Source organism: Pongo abelii, chromosome 19, assembly GCF_028885655.2.
Source record: "Pongo abelii isolate AG06213 chromosome 19, NHGRI_mPonAbe1-v2.0_pri, whole genome shotgun sequence".
NCBI classification, from domain to species: domain Eukaryota; kingdom Metazoa; phylum Chordata; class Mammalia; order Primates; family Hominidae; genus Pongo; species Pongo abelii.
The window spans coordinates 24371348-24390701 of NC_072004.2; the positions used below are offsets into that span (position 1 = coordinate 24371348).

Consider the following 19354-nt stretch of genomic DNA (forward strand, 5'->3'; position numbering starts at 1 on the left):
TTGCATATTAATAATTTAGTCTATGTGGGTTATCTCTGCAGGCTAGTGGATATTTTGCAGAAATAGTTCTTGGGGAAAGCAAAAGGTATACGTATACAGACACTAGACTGTTTCAAGTTTATTTCAACGTACAGCTACATTACATGTTTACTCTTATAATTAGTATTTTTGTGTCAATTATTAAAATCTCTCCATTTTTTAAAATTACTTATTTGATTAATATCTTTCAAAGATAAAAATAAATCTGAAGTATCAAGCTGTGTATTCTTGATGCCACAGAATATTATGTCATTTTTATGTGCTCAAACTGACTTCCTTCTGATTATAGAGTACAGAATAGCAATTGACATTTTTTGGAAAACTGTAAAAACCAACTTTCATAAATGAAGACCACCACCAACCAAAATTTATATCTAGTAGTAGACATGTACAATTTAAAAAAAAATTAGCATTTATTAAGTTTTACTGCTTATTATAGTTATTAAACTATTTACCCAATCATGTATTTTCTAGACACCTCCTATGAACCAGGATCTGTACTTGCTGTCCCAGTTATAAAGTAAAACAGCCTGTCCTTCCTGCACTCAAGGAGACAGCTCCATAAGTGGGGAGCTTGTTGAAAATGCAGAATTTGGGGAACTATTCACAGAGATTTTATTAAGTTACACTGAAAAAAGCCTGAGAATAGCTATGATCTCCTGTCTGGTGATTTGGATGTGATAGTCTCTTGAACATATTTTGAAATACACTTGCCCAAAGAATGGTGAAATACCCAGCCATCCCTCCTCATGTGGCTGCTGAGGGAGATATATGCATAATAAAAAAAACTGCCAAAAACAAAGTCTCCTGTTCCTTTTTTTTCCATTTATTTTTTTCTACCACTTCAGTTCACATCTTTTCTTCCATTTAATAGTTTTCTGCTGTTAGACAAGACAACAGGAAATCTGGATGCTCCATTCCACACCAAATGAATCAGGACCTCCAGGTGAAAAAAAAAAAAAGTGGAGATCTGCTTTTTCTTCTTTTTCTTTCTTCTTTTCATTAATCTCTATTTGGAGAAACACTGGTCTTGGAAATGAATTGACATAGTAACGTGACCTTAGACAAATCAATTAAGTTTCTTGACCCCTGACTTTTTTTTTTATCTGTATAATGCTATTTTTACTAAGGATTTATTAATGTCCTTCCAGCTCTGGTATTTTCTTATTGATTCCAATTACATTTCAGCTTTATTCATTTTCTTTTTGATACAAATTCCTTTGATAGGAATGTCTTTAAACAAAAGTTTTGAGATTTAAAAAAACTGTAATCTTTGATAACTTCTACATTTATCATCCTCCTTATTTTAAATTTATTTTCTCTTGTTTATCACTAGCTAGTCTTCAAGTCTTGAAGTCAACTCAGACTGGAAAATATATGAAAGCCCTGTTCTTGTTTCTTTCGTATGTGCATTTGCTTTTTATAGAAATCTGGAAAAATTAACAAATTATAAAATGGTTTAATAATTATTTCAAGTATCTTTTCTAGGGTTTCTAATTGCTTTTCATTCATTGGATATGACAGTTCCAAATATATTCACCTTTGTAAATGAAGAGGATTGAATTTTAATCAGAAGAATGAGAAAATAAAAGTGCTATGATTAGAAAAGCTTGAGGATTATTCTAACCAGCAAGCAAACATCTTTAAAATCTTCAGAAGAATTGCAAAATTAAAAAAAAAATTATGTGGCAAGAACTCTCCATTGGATAGATAAATACAGGTAATAGATATCTTTGAGGTAAAATAGAACCTCAAATTAAATAGATTAATGTAAGAATTTAAAAAATGCTGATGAACTTGATATATTACAATAATGCTTCCTGGGCTGAAGGAAATATAAATAGGAGCAAGCCACAGTGGAAAAAACATACAATCTGTCTCACTGGGTGAGAGGGTTGTCCTGAAAACATATGACACCTGGAATGCCCTTTTCTCCAAGTATGCAAGTCCTCCAAATATCCTGAGGCTAATATAATGCCATCAAGTAAATGAACTTTGTTTATATACATGGGAACTTTTTAAGAAATCAAAACAGATTAAAATTCTCGAAAGCAGTATGATTGATCAATAACTAAATCTATCCATAACTGAGAATTTGCACAACCTGGGCAACAAGGATTTTCCAGGAATAAATTGCTATTCATCCATAGTGTGTAAATGACTCTTCCAAACGATTTTGAGCGATGTCACCATTTTATCTTATTTTTGTCTTCCTGTTCCATCTTCCACTGTCTCAAACTCTCTTTACTTCGTTCCTCAGGAACAGCTTTCATCTGCTCTTACTTCCTTTAAATATGTGATAATCTTTGCTCATTGACTCTATTTTCCTAAGATATGGTTGTTCTAATTGATTTTACCTCAGCTGACATTAGGAGCATTGTAAAAATTAATAACAATCTTACACAAGAATCTTTCTTAATACTATGAAATATAATCAGGTTTACCATTTTTATAAATCTCTTTGTTTAGAGTAAAACAGGTGATGATATGGCTTTATCATCAAGGGATTCACCTCAGTGCTAACCTAAAAAGAGAGGAAATTAGTTCTGATATAGGATCCAAACACAATTAAGCATTTTAACTCATGCATACAACAATCTGTCTCAATCAACTGCTACTCTTCTGTTTTACAATGAATTTCCTTCTTTCAATTATTTTCTAAGAAGCATTCTATTTTTGGCATAAAATATTGATTTCCCTGAACAAAAATTCATGAAGGTACCGCATAAGCGTGAAGACTTTAGATTTATGTATGATTTCTGAGCAGGGGCTATTAATTTTGGTTGACTTTGAGAGAACATTTGAATTGATTAGTATTAACTATTTTTAAATCAGTAGAGACTGAGTTATCATATACATATAGATGTGTATATGCATATGTGTGTATGTTTCTTCTTTTTTTAAATAGTGGGAGTAATGGGGTAAGATAAACTCATATAGACTAAAGAAAATAAACTCGTATAGATTAAAAAAATAAGTTGACAAATTTGAATTGTAGTATACAGAAGTACAACCTATTATAAATGTATATATGTATTAAGTATGATGAGTAACTACTCCTGTAATAACTATGTCTCCAAAAATCCTTCCTGGAAAATTGTTTTCTCCTAAATGTGCTGCTGCAGTTAACTTGTATTTTCCTATTGAAGCACTATTGCAATATGCTATGTTGCTTACTTGCTTGAGTACACGTTACTTGAGTAAACTCTGTGACAGCAGGGAGGGACCACACCTCTCTTTTTCTCATTCTTTTTTGTCCAACACCTTGTCTAATATATGAACAGACTTGTGGCTTCATAAATACCCACTGAAATAAATGAGCCGCATATTTTAGGCCCTGGTCACTTCTGCAAAGTCATGCTCAACCTCAATGCCAGTAATCTGGTATGTTATTTTTTGTTATCTTTTTTTTCTAACAGTGGAATAAGTATTGCAGTGATTTTATATTATTATGTCCTATGTTATTGACCTTAACACTTCCATTGGATACCTTAACACCATCTGTTCTATGCATCACTGCAGAGAAAGGTTGATGAAAGATTGATACCTGTCATCTTAGGAAGTCATTTGTGCACTGATTAAAGCAATTATAGGTGGGATAGTCTCTGAAAAATGTCCATTTTCCTTTTGTAAAGTAATTCTGTTATTTATGTCATGTCTCCATTGATGAGCCCACTGTCTCTCAAACTATTCACTAGCCAGTTTCTAATTTTATAATCTCCAAACCTTTGGAATTTGCCAACACAATAGAGCATTAGATGATTTTCTTGGACTTCATGCTTGATCTGCTTCAATCTATACTATTTGTTATAAACCTTGATGACTGACAGATCAGACCTATCATCTTGGATCCTCTGTAGTGGTATAATTTTGTCTTTGACAGATTATAACTTAAAATGGCTGAGAATACTTTGTCAACTTTAAAGTGTCTCTGCAACATTTTCAAGTATATCATTTTTGTCTTAAGCACTACAAAATACCTTTCCCTTATGAGAGTCAGTTAACTATTTTTAACTAGTTGCATTAAAAAGTGAAAACTAGGTTGCATTAAAAAGTGAAAACTAGTTTTCATTTCTAAATATGCTATTCTCTTCTAAGTAAATTAGGATAAAGTACTTTCTACTGAAAATCAAAATTATAAATCTGTTATCTTCAAACTTACTATGTACTTGTGAGTTTTTTATGTTAGGGAGTGCTTGAGTATAATGGGAGATCAATATAAAACCTCGTTTAAGAAACAATTTTGCATCTGAAATGATGCCTAATAGCTGAGGCAGTAGAAGTGGTGACCATTCCTGATAAAATTCTTCTTCATGAGTAAAAAAAATTCAAGACCAATGTATTATGAATCTGATTTTTTTCATATTTATACCAAAATAAAGAATGTTACATTATGAAATCATGGCTTGTTTTTACTGAGAGTGTTAAATTGTGGAGAACCAGTTATTTTCTCATAAGGCTTTTTGTCTGTGGTTACTGTTCAGTTACAATTGATGTCCCTAATGGCAGCGGAAACATCCATATCCACCATATCAGTCACATTCCAAGTAGCTGACTGTTGAATGCTTGGTGCATTAAGTAAGAGGCATCGACCAAGAATATTGAGAAAATTAAAGGGTTGTTAGAATAGAAAAAAGTTGAAAAAATATGGTTAGTGAGAAATCCTTTAAATTTGACAGAAAAGTTGATTTCATCGAGAGTAGAAGTGTGGTTACAGTGTCATTTTTAACATAAGTTGAATATGTACTTAATTTTTAGTAGGAATGGTGTATTCTCTGAATTTGTAGATAAAAGTTATTTTTATTTAATCAGTTTCTACAGCCTTTCACCTTTCTTATCCATTTTATCTATCTATAAATGTTTATCATTTATTATCTTGTATATCTTCTTTTACATTTCTTATATGGATCTCTTGGAGTGAAGCGACCAGATGGTAGACACTCTTTATGAGTAGCTGTGATGTGGGTGTGCTGGGAAGGGAAGGGCATGGTCCCTTTAAATGATACGGAAGTGGGGAAGGGAAGTGCTGGGTAAAGGAGGGCATGGTCCCTGCCTAGGGCTTCACCTGCCTTCTGCCCAAATGTTGCATTTCCTAAGACCACTCTTGGCTGCTATGCCCCCATCCTGTGTCTATAAAAATCTCTGAGACCCTAGCAGGCAGACACACAAGCGGCTAGACATCGAGAGGATATCAAGAGGAGCACGCAAGTAGAAGATACCTGCAGTCCAGCAGGCCATCGGCCAGCAGAATGATGCAGAATTTGGCCAGAGCAGTTGGAGAAGCTCCACAGCCCCACATCAGGGAAAAACCATCTCCCTTCTGGCTCCCTCATCTGCTGAGAGAGACTGCCACTAAATAAAACCTTGCACTCATTCTCCAAGCCCAGGTGTGCGCCAATTCTTCCAGTATATCAATTCAAGAACCTGGGGTACAGAAAAGCCCTCTGTCCTTTCAAGAAAGTAGGGGGTATAATTGAGGTGGTTAACACAAGCCTATAGACGGCAAAACTAAAAGAGCACCCTGTAACACTTGCCCACTGGGGCTTCAGGAGCTGTAAACATTCACCCCTGGACACTGCCGTGGGGTCGGAGCCCCACAGCCTGCCCATCTGTATCCTCCCCGAGAGGTTTGAGCAGCAGGGCACTGAAGCAGCAAGCCACTTCCTCTGTCACATGCCCTGCAAGGGGGACAAGGAAACCTTTACCCTTTCAGGTGCTATCACATTAACTGTATAAGTAGTCATTCCACAAATATAACTTGAGCTAAATTTAATAGATGTATTATGGAGATTAATTGGAATAAAAAAATGCTTCAAGTACAATCATTTCTTTTCCTCTGTTATCTGGGACATAACCAAAAGTTAGAAGTTCAATATTAAAAAGATGATTCTCACACAAACCTAGGATAAACGTATTATAAGACTATATACAACTCATTAATGAGGGAACCAAAAAGAAGGTAAAACTGGTTTAAAATACATTTTGTGGAACTGGCATATAAAGAAAGACAATGTAGGGAGAAATGTTAAAATAAGACTGCTAGATAAAATACAGCACTTGTTAACGGCCTATAAAATAATATGTTAATCTTTCATGTTTTCTTTTCTACAAAGAAAAATCTACAAGTTGGCAGTAAATTCATACAAAGTTATATACATATATTAATTGTTCTGTTGGGTGTTTGTAAGCCAATGTTCAAGCTTTAATGTTCAAGTTTCAATGTTCAATGTTGAGCATTGAAAGTTACTTCCACACTGTCTGTGCTTTTTTTTTGAAGTTTTTAATGATTTTGTTAAACAGAGTCAATAAACTCTTAAATAGGGCCTAATAAAAATGTCTGCTTTTTCCCCAACTGTTTATATGGAAGAAATCTTTAACTCCTTTATCCAAAAGAAAACAACTGCTATCATGTTTGTCTCTCTAGGCTGTGAATGGTAGACTTGAATCCCAAAATCTAAGGGCCAACCATAAACTGCAACCAGAATGTAAGAAGACTTAATGAATTCATTTTCTCAAGAATTTTGCAGAAGAGTCTCGGTAGAGGAATTAAGAAATTAGTCACTATAATATACAGACATTGGTGAATAGAGAGTAATAGATTAGACCTATATAAGGAGTCTGGAGAACAAAAACAAACATTTCTTTCCAGAGCCTTGGGGTGGTGGGAGGGGAGAGCGACACAAGGAGAAGCATATGAATACACAGCCATACTTGGATTGTTTTAATCTCATTCCAGTAGAATTGAATGACTGGTTTGCAAGAACACTGCTAAAGGTCAAAAGTATAGGCTACTCCGAAGTAACCTCTGAATATCTAAAAGATGCTGTGTAAATCAAGCCCTCCAACATGATTGTATTAATATGTTTAAATGCATATGCAAAGGCAAAGACATGTTGTCTCATTTGTTAATTACTTCAAAGCGTTAGGTCTTGGGTTCACTAAATTTTAAAACTTGATATTTTTATATATTACTGTATCTTAAAAGAAAAGCAAAAAATATGAAAAAGCAAAATCAAATATTTTATAATATAAAGTGAAAAAAGGGCATTATATCAAATTTGATGTATTGCGATACTAACATGTCACATCTAGTTTAGTCTGATGTCCTGTTAGGTTTCATTGCCTACATGCTACCATAACTAGAGGTGACAGTTTAGAACATTTTATGTGTTAAAAGGCATAAATAGAAGTAAATTCTTTACAATATCAGGCAGGGAATTTTAAGTCAATTGGTCTAGGCTATCAAATACAAGTGAAAAAATTTCTAAGTGCACAAGGAAAAGGAAAAGCTTAGCTTCAAAAGTTGTGCTACTTTATGCTATCAAATTACATTTGAAAGAGGACTGATTATTTCAATGCTGAAACATATACACACAAGGGCAAAAGATCATTTTTAAACACAGCAGGTTTCTCTAAGTCCTGCTACAGGATCCTACTTAAAATGGCAAATGCAGATTTCATTGTGATGTTGATACCCTGTTCCTTCCCCCAAGGCTTGCTTTTCAACTTTTCTTGCTTGCAAATTTTCATCCTATGGTGTCAAGTAAGCATTTAGAGGATTTCACTTGGGATAATTCATTCTTACAGTCAGACTCAGTTGTGTGTGCAACAATGGCCTATCTATTCTGACATTATCGGAAATGAAGAAATGATTTTTTTTCTTTCAGCAGATGGTAAGCCTCATAAAATCTTTGTTTCAAACACCTTAAGAGTCCTATGTGTTTCCTAGCTACTTTTAGCTTAAAGTATTGTACTATTTGGTGACATGTTCAGCGTAAAAATATTTACATCCTATAGATTCAAATAAAAAATTGCTATAAATCATAGGCAAAAATTAGTGGTTAGATCATCCGTTAGAATATCTGCCAATGACAAGGTTATTTCAATATCTAGATTGATTTTATATGTTGAAAATAAAATGCTACAACCCTTTTCTCTGGAGGGCAAATTTAAAAATAAATTTAACCTATTTATGGGGGCATTAATTTAAAAATCAATTATTTGTTTTACAAATGAGATGTGGAAGAACTACAGAATGTTAGAATTTAAGTTTTTTTTTAAAGTATTCAGCCTACTATATCATTTTTTTTATGTATTTTATATTGCAATGAATATACATTTAAACAGGGACAAGTAATTTTTCTAAAAGATAAATTGAAAAGATAAAAGTGAGAATATCCAATGAGTAGACATAATTTCAGCACACTGGTATCACAAATTTTAATACCTAGCCTTATAATTTCTAAAGAATGTATTATTAAAAGAAAGAAAATTATTATTTAAAAGATAAACTTTGCTCCCCCAGGCTGACTTCCGATGTCCTTGATTTTTTTTATACTTCGTATTTTAGATAATTTTATCTTCTTATTTTCTGTTCACGATATCTTCTACTTCTAACTATGTTGCTAGCCATATTTCATCTATGTTAATAAATATCTAAAGATATCCAGTGACCTTTAGATTACATCATTTTCATTGATAGGATCCTAATTCCCAGCCCCAAGTTCTTCCTTCAGACAATGTTGGTTCTAATTTTCAGAATTTGAGCGAGTAGAAGAATAAGAAAAAGACTTGGTGTTCGGGACAAGGGATATATGTTATAGTGACACAGTTGAGAGTATCAGAAAGTGTATAGAACTAAATTGGCCCCACAACAGTGGAGGGCCCGAATGTTTAACAGCAATGACCCCTACATAGTAGAATTTCAGGTGACAATTTTATTTTCAGATTAATTGATTAGTTGGCTTGCCTTTATTGGATAATTTTACTATTTTGGACTTGTATTACCTATAAAATATTGGCAAATTCATTTTTAAAAAAGACACTTAGAGATGACTGGGATTCCATATATTTGGAGTAGCAGAAAAATCCCCAATTAAACAGTGACTACAAACTATTGGAAGCAAATCTAATGAAGTTCACTATCTACCTGGAATATACGGATTTGGGAAGAAAAGCTTCATCAAGCCAGATAGACCTAAAATAAACAAAAATAAAGGCATTTGCAACTTTTTCTTTTGATAAGTTTTTTTCTACTAATTTTTCATGTGTCCCCAGCTTCAGCTTATTACTTGCCACTCTAGTCTTCTCTTTCTTTTTTCATTATTGAAACACAGTCAATCACATGTTTTTGTCTAATCAACTTACTATTTATTGATCTCCTAAAGAAGACATTCTTCATATATTAGAACCCTGTTCTACAGTTTTTATCATAGATTGATAGTACCTCTCACTTATTTTCATGTTCTAGGCAATGGGTAGCTTTGTTCTGCAGCTAAAATATTCTATGAAACTATGATCAAAAGTGCCACGAACAAAAGTGAATGGACTTTTGATGAGAATGTGGGGTTCACTAAGTGTGTTGCATTCTACATGTAAAATGTAAGTTTTGGAGTCAAGATTGGAATACAGATTTTAACATATATTATAATCTACCATTACAAAGTAAAAGTAATCTGCCATTGTTTTTAGTAGCAAAACCACAATTGCTTTTGCACCATCCTAATACTTTCCATATATGATCTTAAATAGAAAGATATAACTAGAGACTTACTCATATTTAAAATGAAGATAAATAATAATATTGATAAAGTTGTCTTATTTTATCAAATGAGATAATATGTAAAATTTTAAGCACAATGTTTGAAATATAGTAAATTTTCAATGAATATATTCTCACTACTAGTTAGTATTTTATACTGTAGGTGTATATTTTTGGAAAGAGTATGCAATAAATATTTAGCAGTTCTTTTTGTCAATTTTCTTTGATGGAATAATGTTTCTAAGTTTGAATCAATGAGGTTTAGGTGAACCTGATAAATCTGCAAATTCTAGAAGTTGTCCATCACCCAGTTCTGACTAGTGCATTCTAACTGGATGGTTGTAATTAATTTGTCCAGATATGAACATGTGACCCAATCTAGACGTAAGATTAAATCTTAGCTATTCCCTAGATGAGAGAAATAAAATTCTGACCACATCATTTTATTTCCTGACTCTAAAACTAGCTATTAATTCTAGACATTTTAGTTATACACAATTGTGTTGGAGAGCTATCTCATATCAACTTATGAGATCTGACTATTAAATTTTTGGAAATATTGTGAGGTCATTTTTAGACACAGAAATTATTTAAAATAAACATTTTAATTTATAATTAAATTATATTAAAAATAAGGAAAATAAATTACTTAAATTCATCACTTCCCAAGTATTTTGCTATATTTTGCTGTGATTTATGCTACCGAAAATATTTACATACGTTTGTATCATGGCAACACTATATAATGGCAAGCTAATGTGCAGCTCTCCAACTTCCTATTAGTGTCCTCAGGTTGTAGCTTGTAATTCAGTCATGAAGAGAGAATTTACAGCATGAAAATTAACACCACATATCAGGGTTCGATTTAATATTTTGTTGATTGTGTAGAATAAAAGTAATTAATAAAAGTAAAAATAAACAATGAACAAAAGTATGTTAATAATGCAAATTATTTTTTAAATTACGTCTGTAACCATTATATTGTGAACTGCCCCAACATACACAGACATATTATCCTTGTATTAAAAAATTATGATTCTCAGAACAGTGATTGTATCATTGGTGAACAAGTAAAGGTTTTAATTTTACCTTTATCTTACCATTAACGTATATAAAAATAGTAACCAATATTCATATTGAAACTCTATTCATTTGCTAATTGCAGTCAGTTATCTATGGATTTAAGAGTCAGGCAAAAATTAACAAAAACTCCCCCTGAAAAGGGAACTAATATTTTATTACTTGTACATTATATGCTATGCATCTTTGTATAAGTAAAACATTAAAAAAATTTGCATATAAAATTTTTGAGTGATAATTCCTTTTTTTTTTTTTTCTGAGGTGGAGAGTTGCTCTGTCGCCCAGGCTGGAGTGCAGTGGTGCAGTCTCGGCTCACTGCAAGCTACGCCTCCCAGGTTCACACCATTCTCCTGCCCCAGCCTCCTGAGTAGCTGGGACTGCAGGCACCCGCCACCATGCCCGGCTAATTTTTTTGTGTGTTTTTAGTAGACGAGGTTTCACCATGTTAGCCAGGATGGTCTCGATCTCCTGACCTCGTGATCCACCTGCCGCGGCCTCCCAAAATGCTGGGATTACAGGCGCGAGTCATCACGCCCGGCCAGATTCTGAAATTTTAGAGAAGCTACAAGCCTAGTCAAAAAAAGGTTATTATTGCTCAACCTCAAAGGCAAATTCTGTGATGTGAATCTCAAGCTGTAACTTACTAAAGTATGACATTTCTCAGGAAGACAACTTTTCTCAATACCTTTCTAAAATATGATCAATGTTAAAAAAAAAGAAAACCCAAGACCTGTCTATCTGATGTCTTCAAGAGACCCATCTCACATGCAATGGCATCCATAAGCTCCAAGTAAAGGGTTTGAGAAAGATCTACCACACACAGAAAATACAAAAGTGCAGGAGTCACTATTCCTATATCAGAAAAAAGACTTCAAACCAGTAACAGTAAAAAAGAGCAAAGAAAGGCATTACATAATGATAAAGGGTTCAATTCAACAAGAAGACTAAGCTATCTTAATTATATTTGCACCCAACATTGGAGCACCCATATTCATAAAACACATACTTCTAGATCTACAAGGAGCCCTAGACAGCCCACACAATAATTGTGGGGAACTTCAACAACTCACCAGCACTATTAGACAAATCATCAAGGCAGAAAACTAACAAAGAAATTCTGGACTTAAGCTTCACATTTGGTCAGCTGGACCTAATAGACATCTACAGAATTTCCCATTCATCAACGACAAAATACACATTTTTCTCATCTGTATATAGAACATATTTCAAGATGGACCACATGCTCAGCCATAAAGCAGGTCTCAATAAATTTAAAAAATATATAGAAGTCATACCAACCACATTCTCGGAACACAGAGGAAACAATATAAATCAATGCCAAGAAGATATCTTAAAATCACAAAATTGCAAGGAAATTAAACAACTTGCTCCTGAATAACTTTCAAGCAAACAACAAAATATAGGCAGAAGTGAAAAATATTCTTTGAAACAAGTGAAGAGAGACAAAACATATTAAAATTTCTGGGATATGGTGAAAGCAGTGTGAAGAGGAAAGTTTATAGCTAAACACCTACCTCAAAAATTTAGGAAGATTGCAAACTAATGATCTAACATCACATCTAGAGGAACTAGAAAAACAATAACAAGCTAACTCCAAAGCTGGCAGAAGAGAAGTAGTAACTAAAATCATTGTGGAGCTGAATGAAATTGAGACCCCAAAACCCATACAAAGAATTAACAAAACCAAAAGTTTATTTTTTGAAAATATAAACAAGATTGTTAGACCACTAGCTAGATTAACAGAACAGAGGGAAGGTCTAATTAGGTACAAAGAGAAATGAGAGGTGACATTACAACCAATCACACAGAAATACAGAAGATCCTCAGAGACTATTATAAGCACCTCTATGCACAAAAACTAGAAAATCTAGAAGAAATGAATTCCTGAGAACATGCAATCTTTAAAAATTGAATGGGAAAGATATTGAAACACTGAACAGACCAATATTGAGTTCTGAAATTGAATCAGTGATTTAAAAAAAAAAAAAACCTGCTAATCAAAACAACTCTAGACCAACTGGATTCACAGCCAAATTCTACCAGATGTATGTAGAAGAGTTGTTACAAATTCTACTGAAACTATTTCAAAAAATTAAGAAGAAAGGATCTCCCCCACAAGTCATTTTACAAAGCCAGCATCACCCTAATATCAATGCCTGGCAAAGACACAACAACAAAGAAAACTACAGGCCAATATCTCTGATTAATAGAGATGCAAAAATCTTCAACAAATTACTAGGAAACCAAATTCAATACCACATCAGTTAATTCACCAAGATTAAGTAGGCTTCATTCCTGGGATTCAAGGTTGGTTCAACATGCGGGATTTAATAAATGTGATTTACCACATAAACAGAATTTAAAACAAAAAAACATGACCATCTCAAGAGATGCAGAAAAATATTTTAATAAAATCCAACATCTGTTTATGATAAAAATTCTCAAGACACTAGATATTAAAGGAACATGCTCCTTAATAACAGCCATCTATGACAAACCCATGGCTGACATCATATCGAACAGGCAAAAACTGGAAGCATTCCCTTAAGAGCTGTAACAAATTATGGATGGCCACTCTCACCACTCCTATTCAACATAGTTCTGAAAGTGCTAGCCAGAAGAATCAGCAAGAGAAAAAAAAAAAAAAAAGGCATCCAAATAGAAAAAGAAGTCAAACTCTCTCTCTTCACCTGATATTATTCTACACCTAAAGACTCCTACAAAAGGCTCCTGAACTGATAAATTATTTCAGGAAAGCTTCAGGATACAAAACCAATGTACAAAAATCTGTCACATTTGTGTACCCCAATAACGTTCAAGCTAAGATTGAGAACAAGAACATAATCTCATTTAAAATAGTTACAAAAATTAAAATACCTAGAAATACATCTAACCAAGGAGGCAAAAGATCTCTAAAAACTGTAAAACACTGGTAAAAGAACTCATATATGACACAAATGCAAAATTATTCCATGCTTATGAATTGGAAGAATCAGTCAGTATTGTTAAAATGGCCATATTGTCCAAAGCAATCTACAGATTCAATGCTATCCCTATGAAACTATGAATATCATTTTTCACAGAATTAGAAAAAAAAAAAAAGACGATTCTAAAATTCATTTGGAGCCTCTAAAAGCCTGAGTAGTCAAGGCAATTCTATGAAGAAAGAACAAAAGATAAATATCTAATATCCAAATTGTAGTTGTAGGTAAGCCATGGCATTTTGCCTATGCCCTTTCCTTTTCATTCCGTAGTAGGTTTTACAATTGCAAATGTCTCACGTGTGTGCATACATATCTGTGTATGTGTTTCCATGAGTGTGCATAAACTAAGAAAGCCCTTTTAGTCCACATTACCTGGGAGCCATTAATAGTCATATGATAAAAATAAGTATACAAAAATAAAAATTACCTTTACAGAAGCTAAAAATCAACAGAGTGAAATCATCATTCTTAATATTCATGGAAATGTGGAGACACACCCTCTATTTCCATAAGATGTCCAAACAATGTTTGAGTTAAGCTTCTCGAATTCTCAATAGTTTACACAGATGTCAGTTCATAAGCAGTACACACAGAACATGGAGACTAGTATAATTCCTGAAGGGTTAATTTACAAATGGATGGATTAGGGTTGGGGTAGAGATACCACAAAGGATAGTGAAGTAACCTGTCACTTTCTAGCAGCCATTTCCTTACCACAAGCACATCTGAAGGAGAAGGTGCATTACTCATAATCAGAAGTAAAACATCCTGTACAGTCTGTGTTTTGTTTGAATCAGTGGTTAAAGATGTAGCTACTTACAGGGAAGAGGTAAGATGGATTAGTATATTGGTCTAACTCTTCATCCTTCGCAGCTCCTGTTACAGGTTCACCATGAGCTGAGGCCAATCAGGAGTCAGAGGACGCAGAAGACACAATGTACATTAAAAAAGGTAATGGGAAAAAATGGCACATGAATCTAAAGCAGCAAATAAGGTATCTTTCACAGTTTAGAAACATTAGCTTTCATAGAGATAACTTTTTCAAACACATACATGAGATAGTGTCTCTAAAATGCTTAGGACAATGTCTGGCTTGCATGAAAGAGGTTCTAAAAATTTGTTAGGTTTGGCGGGGCACAGTGGCTCACACCTGTAATCCCAGCACTTTGGGAGGCCGAGGCAGCGATCACCTGAGTTCAGGAGATTGAGACTAGACTGACCAACACGGAGAAACCCCGTCTGTACTAAAAACACAAAATTAGTCAGGAGTGCTAGCGCATACCTATAATCCCAGCTACTTGGGAGGCTGAGGAAGGAGAATCGCTTGAACCCAGGAGGCAGAGGTTGCAGTGAGCCAATACTGTACCATTGCACTCCAAGCTGGGCAACAAAATCAAAATGCCGTCAAAAAAAAAAAGAAAATTAGATTCATTTTTCTTCCTATATTTGCAAAATTTTCCAGCAAGAATGAGTAAATAGAAGAATCAAGGGCCCTTTTCTCTCAGAAGAAAGCATTTACTATGTTAAAGGGACATAAGCTGCATGTTGATGATACATCATTACATAAATATTTGACAACATCTGCTCCTTTATGAAGTAATTGGCATCAAGATTTAATCTATCAAATACATTTACTATGTGCCATTTTGTATAAAACATATTTATATTGCTTTGAAATGAGCAGATATTTGCAATGATACTGTCCTTGAGTGGAGTGTTCATATTACTTTAATTTGGTCTGATAATAGTGGGTAGCAAAATCTAATGGTTGTGGGACACAAACTCTGTTAACATTGCTAACTGAGGTACGCATTCAACTATTTTTGTATATACTTAATAGTTTTTGATGCTTCCTGGTGTACCTCTTGCTGTGGATTTCCAGCCAGTGCCAAAGATCTTGTTTGTATATACATATATTGAGTAGATATAGCAAAGTAAATAGTTTCTACAGGACTCCATGTCATTGATTTCACACCGTGATAGGCAGCAGTTGTTCCAGGATCTCTGCTAAAACTCCTCATATCTAATAGCACTGCAAATAAGAGAATGGACTTTATTCATGCCAAAGTCAAACAGAATCCTCTAAAAATTTAAGGGAATAATGGTCTTAATGCAAATATTTCTTTTCTGAATTCTAAAATATAGCTTTAGAAATTTATTGGAAAAAAATATATGTATCGTCTACTCTTGATACCTTGAAGAAAAATCTGTCCTGAATTTTTGTACATTTTTCTCTCTAGAAATAAATGAAAAAGTATTTTAGAAGACTACTTTACCAGAACTGTTAACATCTAGCAACTTTCAGTTGTATGTGATTTGGGGAAAGAGAAGAGGAGAGAGATAAGGTATTAGATACATTTTTGCCAATGACATTTAGTAGAAAAAATTAAAATAATATGGGCATAGCATCTCTAACCAAGCACAATTTCATTGCAAATATCTGCTCAGCTCAAAGCAATATAAATCTATTTTGTATCAGCTCAAAGCAATATAAATCTATTTTATATAAAATGTTATACAGGAAATATATTCAATAGCTTCAATCTTGATGACAATTACTTCATAAAAAAAATTTCAAACATTTATGCAATGATACATTGTCAACATGCAACTTGCCCATGCCAACTATATACTTCATTGTTTTCATTATCAACAATTCTTTATATCTCCTCTTGTTCTAGCTGCCACTTAATTTGTCAGCAGAATTTTCTAGAAAGGTGTTAGAGATCAAGAATGTTTTTTAAAATGCTGACGATAGAGAAAAAGGACATGATTAGGAAAGAACAGAGAAACAATGGTAATAACCAATTTTAACATTTTTCAGAATATGAAAGTAAAAAAAATGATAGTAGATTCATGTTATGACATGTAAAAAAAAGTATGCTTAAAAAGAAGTGTTTCTGTTTTTCATTTTGTCTACCTACTGGCAACCTCCTCTGTCTGCTGTAAAATGCTGCTAGGAAAAGATGTTGTAGAGAACTTATAGATCTTTGTATAATTTTATATCTCATTTTAAAAAGTATGCCAATGACCGATACATGTATACTAGTTAAGGTAATCTGAGTGGATCAAATTGAGCACCCCTGATTTCAAAAAATATTCCAAATAGATTACCTATGTGTATCTTGATTCTGGTAGAGGCTGTCTGTAGACTTGATGGTCAGTCACTAATTACATCATAGTAAAAATCATGTTGGTTCAATTAAATAAAATATTATTTATTTAAAAATATAACAGTATGCCTCAAATATGTATGAAATATATTTCTACACTGATATACAAAAACCCAATTTTCTAATATATTGTGTACAAGAAGCATATAGTTTGATGTTGCAAACCATAGTTGGGTGGTCTGTTAGATTTTACAATAAACATACTGCTCAGTAAGATCACAGAGGAATGTGTGGTAATCAGGTAAGAGTGATGAGGTGAATATATTGGCAACCTGGAGGTTTGAAAAAGACATCTGAGCAATTCTTGTAATTCTTTATATTTCCAAACTATATAGCAAAGGCAGAATTAAGCACAGAAAAAAAATGATAAGGCAAAAAGAAGAAAACACGATATCTTTTCATTGTCTAGCATGATTTTTTGCATGACCCATGGAATAAAAATATAAGAAATTAACTTTCATAAGCAATATAATCTAACTTGCTTATAAACACAAAAAGATGTCTTGATCATTAAGATCATGTTTAATCTAAAATAATTTTCATTTAGGGAATTTTATAGATTCTTTGAAGTATCAAAATATCTGTACATAATTATAGCACCAATTATATGAGTTGCAGAGGTAAATTCTGCTTGAGCAAACATAAGAGAGCATATGTTTTCTTTACTTTTTTGCTTCATAGACATTTTTTCTTTTTAGAATAACACTCTCTTCACAACCAGAAAAATATATTTCAATCTGGTTTTTAATTTAAAAATAAGTCATGTGGTTCTTCATGATTAGTCTCTGATTTGAAAGCTTAGTCATTTGGGAAAAAGTAAATACTGTTCAATCAACACAGTATTTTCTTCGTTAAACTTTTTATTCATGTCTTTTAGTTTACCAGTACCAATCCTGAAATATCTAAGACTGAGGGTTTAAAAATTTCGCATCTTTAATATTCTTTTTTAAATTAATGCCTCTTTTAACACCTAGAACTCATTGCCTAGTGAATTCCTTAATGTAGTCTCCAATGGGTAATACATAGCTAAGCTTCCATTGGACAGGTAATGTCTCCTTTTTGATTGATTAAAAGGGAGTAATACAAAGTATTAAGTAAAACACTAATTGAAATACAAATATTTTAGATTATATAACCATCAAAAAATTATTCATACATGAAATTGAAACCGTTTCATTGCACGTATTTTACTGATTACAGAATTTGTAATGCATGTTCTACCCTGTGAAGAATAAAAATATCTTTCCAGAGTATCAAATATGTCATTGAGAATTTTATAGAATATGCTGCCTGGGAAGAAGTACAATCACCTGACATTGTTAAACACTGGCAAAGACAAAAATAACAGCATTTGCCAATGCACAATGCCTGGAAGTTTGTTGATATAGATGAACATGGACAGATCTTTCTTTAAGCAGTATCATCATTGGTTTTCCACTTAACAGAAATGAAGGACCTCATATTTATGATGACATATTAGAAATCATGACAATGAAGTTGTTCATTTTTCTTCTAATACTTTTCTCTGTCAAATAGACACTACTAGGAGAGTGCACAGTGAGTACTTACCGACAGGGTAGAGTTAAAGTTATCCATTCTGTTTAGGTGATCTTGCCCAAATCATCGTCCAATATAGTATTCCACTCTTGCAGTAAAGAGTGGTTATCTACTGATTTTTAAAGTTCTAAGTCTATATCCTTATTGGAAGATGCGGGCAGAAGAGGGAATTGTTTGAAGTTTATGAGTGTACAGTAGAGAAAAGTAGCACATGCTTGCATTTTATTTAAGAGTTGTCTGTGTCTGGGTGGTCTTAAAATCAAACTACCTGTTTAGGGATAAGAAGTACTTAGTGGTAACAGACATCAATAAGACAGAACACATCTCCAATGACCCCAGAAGGAGAAGATGCATAAAGAGCTATTACAAAAGGTTAAAACTAAAGGAGAGAACAGGGATCAGAGAAACAGGAAGATGTGTATAGTGATAGTTCTGAGAAAGCTTATTTTACCTTAAAATGGCTTTTTTTTTTTTTTTTTTTTTTTTTTTTTTTTTTTTGAAGACAGCGTCTGGCTCTATCGCCCAGACTGCACTGCAAGCTCTGCCTCCCAGGTTCACGCCATTCTCTTGCCTCAGCCCCCGAGTAGCTGGGACAACAGGTTCCTGACACTACGCCAGGCTAATTTTTTGTATTTTTAGTAGAGACGGGGTTTCACCGTGTTAGCCAGGATGCTCTTGATCTCCTGACCTTGCGATCCGCCAGCCTCCACCTCCCAAAGTGCTGGGATTACAGGCGTGAGCCACCACACCCAGCCCCTAAAATGGCTTTTAAGTATTTCCTTCAATGAAAACACCAGATATATTTAACACCAATTGTAACACAAAAAGACTTGGTAGCTGGGCGCGGTGGCACACACCTGTAATCCCAGCACTTTGGGAGGCTGAGGCAGATGGATTCATTGAGGTCAGCAGTTCAAGACTAGCCTGACCAACATAGTGAAACACCATCTCTACTACAA

General features: G+C 33.6%; 1 long non-coding RNA gene across 1 annotated transcript; it reads right to left on the minus strand.

Moving 5' to 3' along the window:
- Positions 1 to 126: 126 nt before the first annotated feature.
- On the minus strand, positions 127 to 16094 carry LOC134760525 (uncharacterized). Its single transcript, XR_010138115.1, has 5 exons — positions 15528 to 16094; positions 14486 to 14562; positions 8969 to 9016; positions 2484 to 2563; positions 127 to 1068 (listed from the first exon to the last, which is right to left on the minus strand). It is a non-coding gene; the product is annotated as an uncharacterized LOC134760525 (long non-coding RNA).
- Positions 16095 to 19354: the final 3260 nt, after the last annotated feature.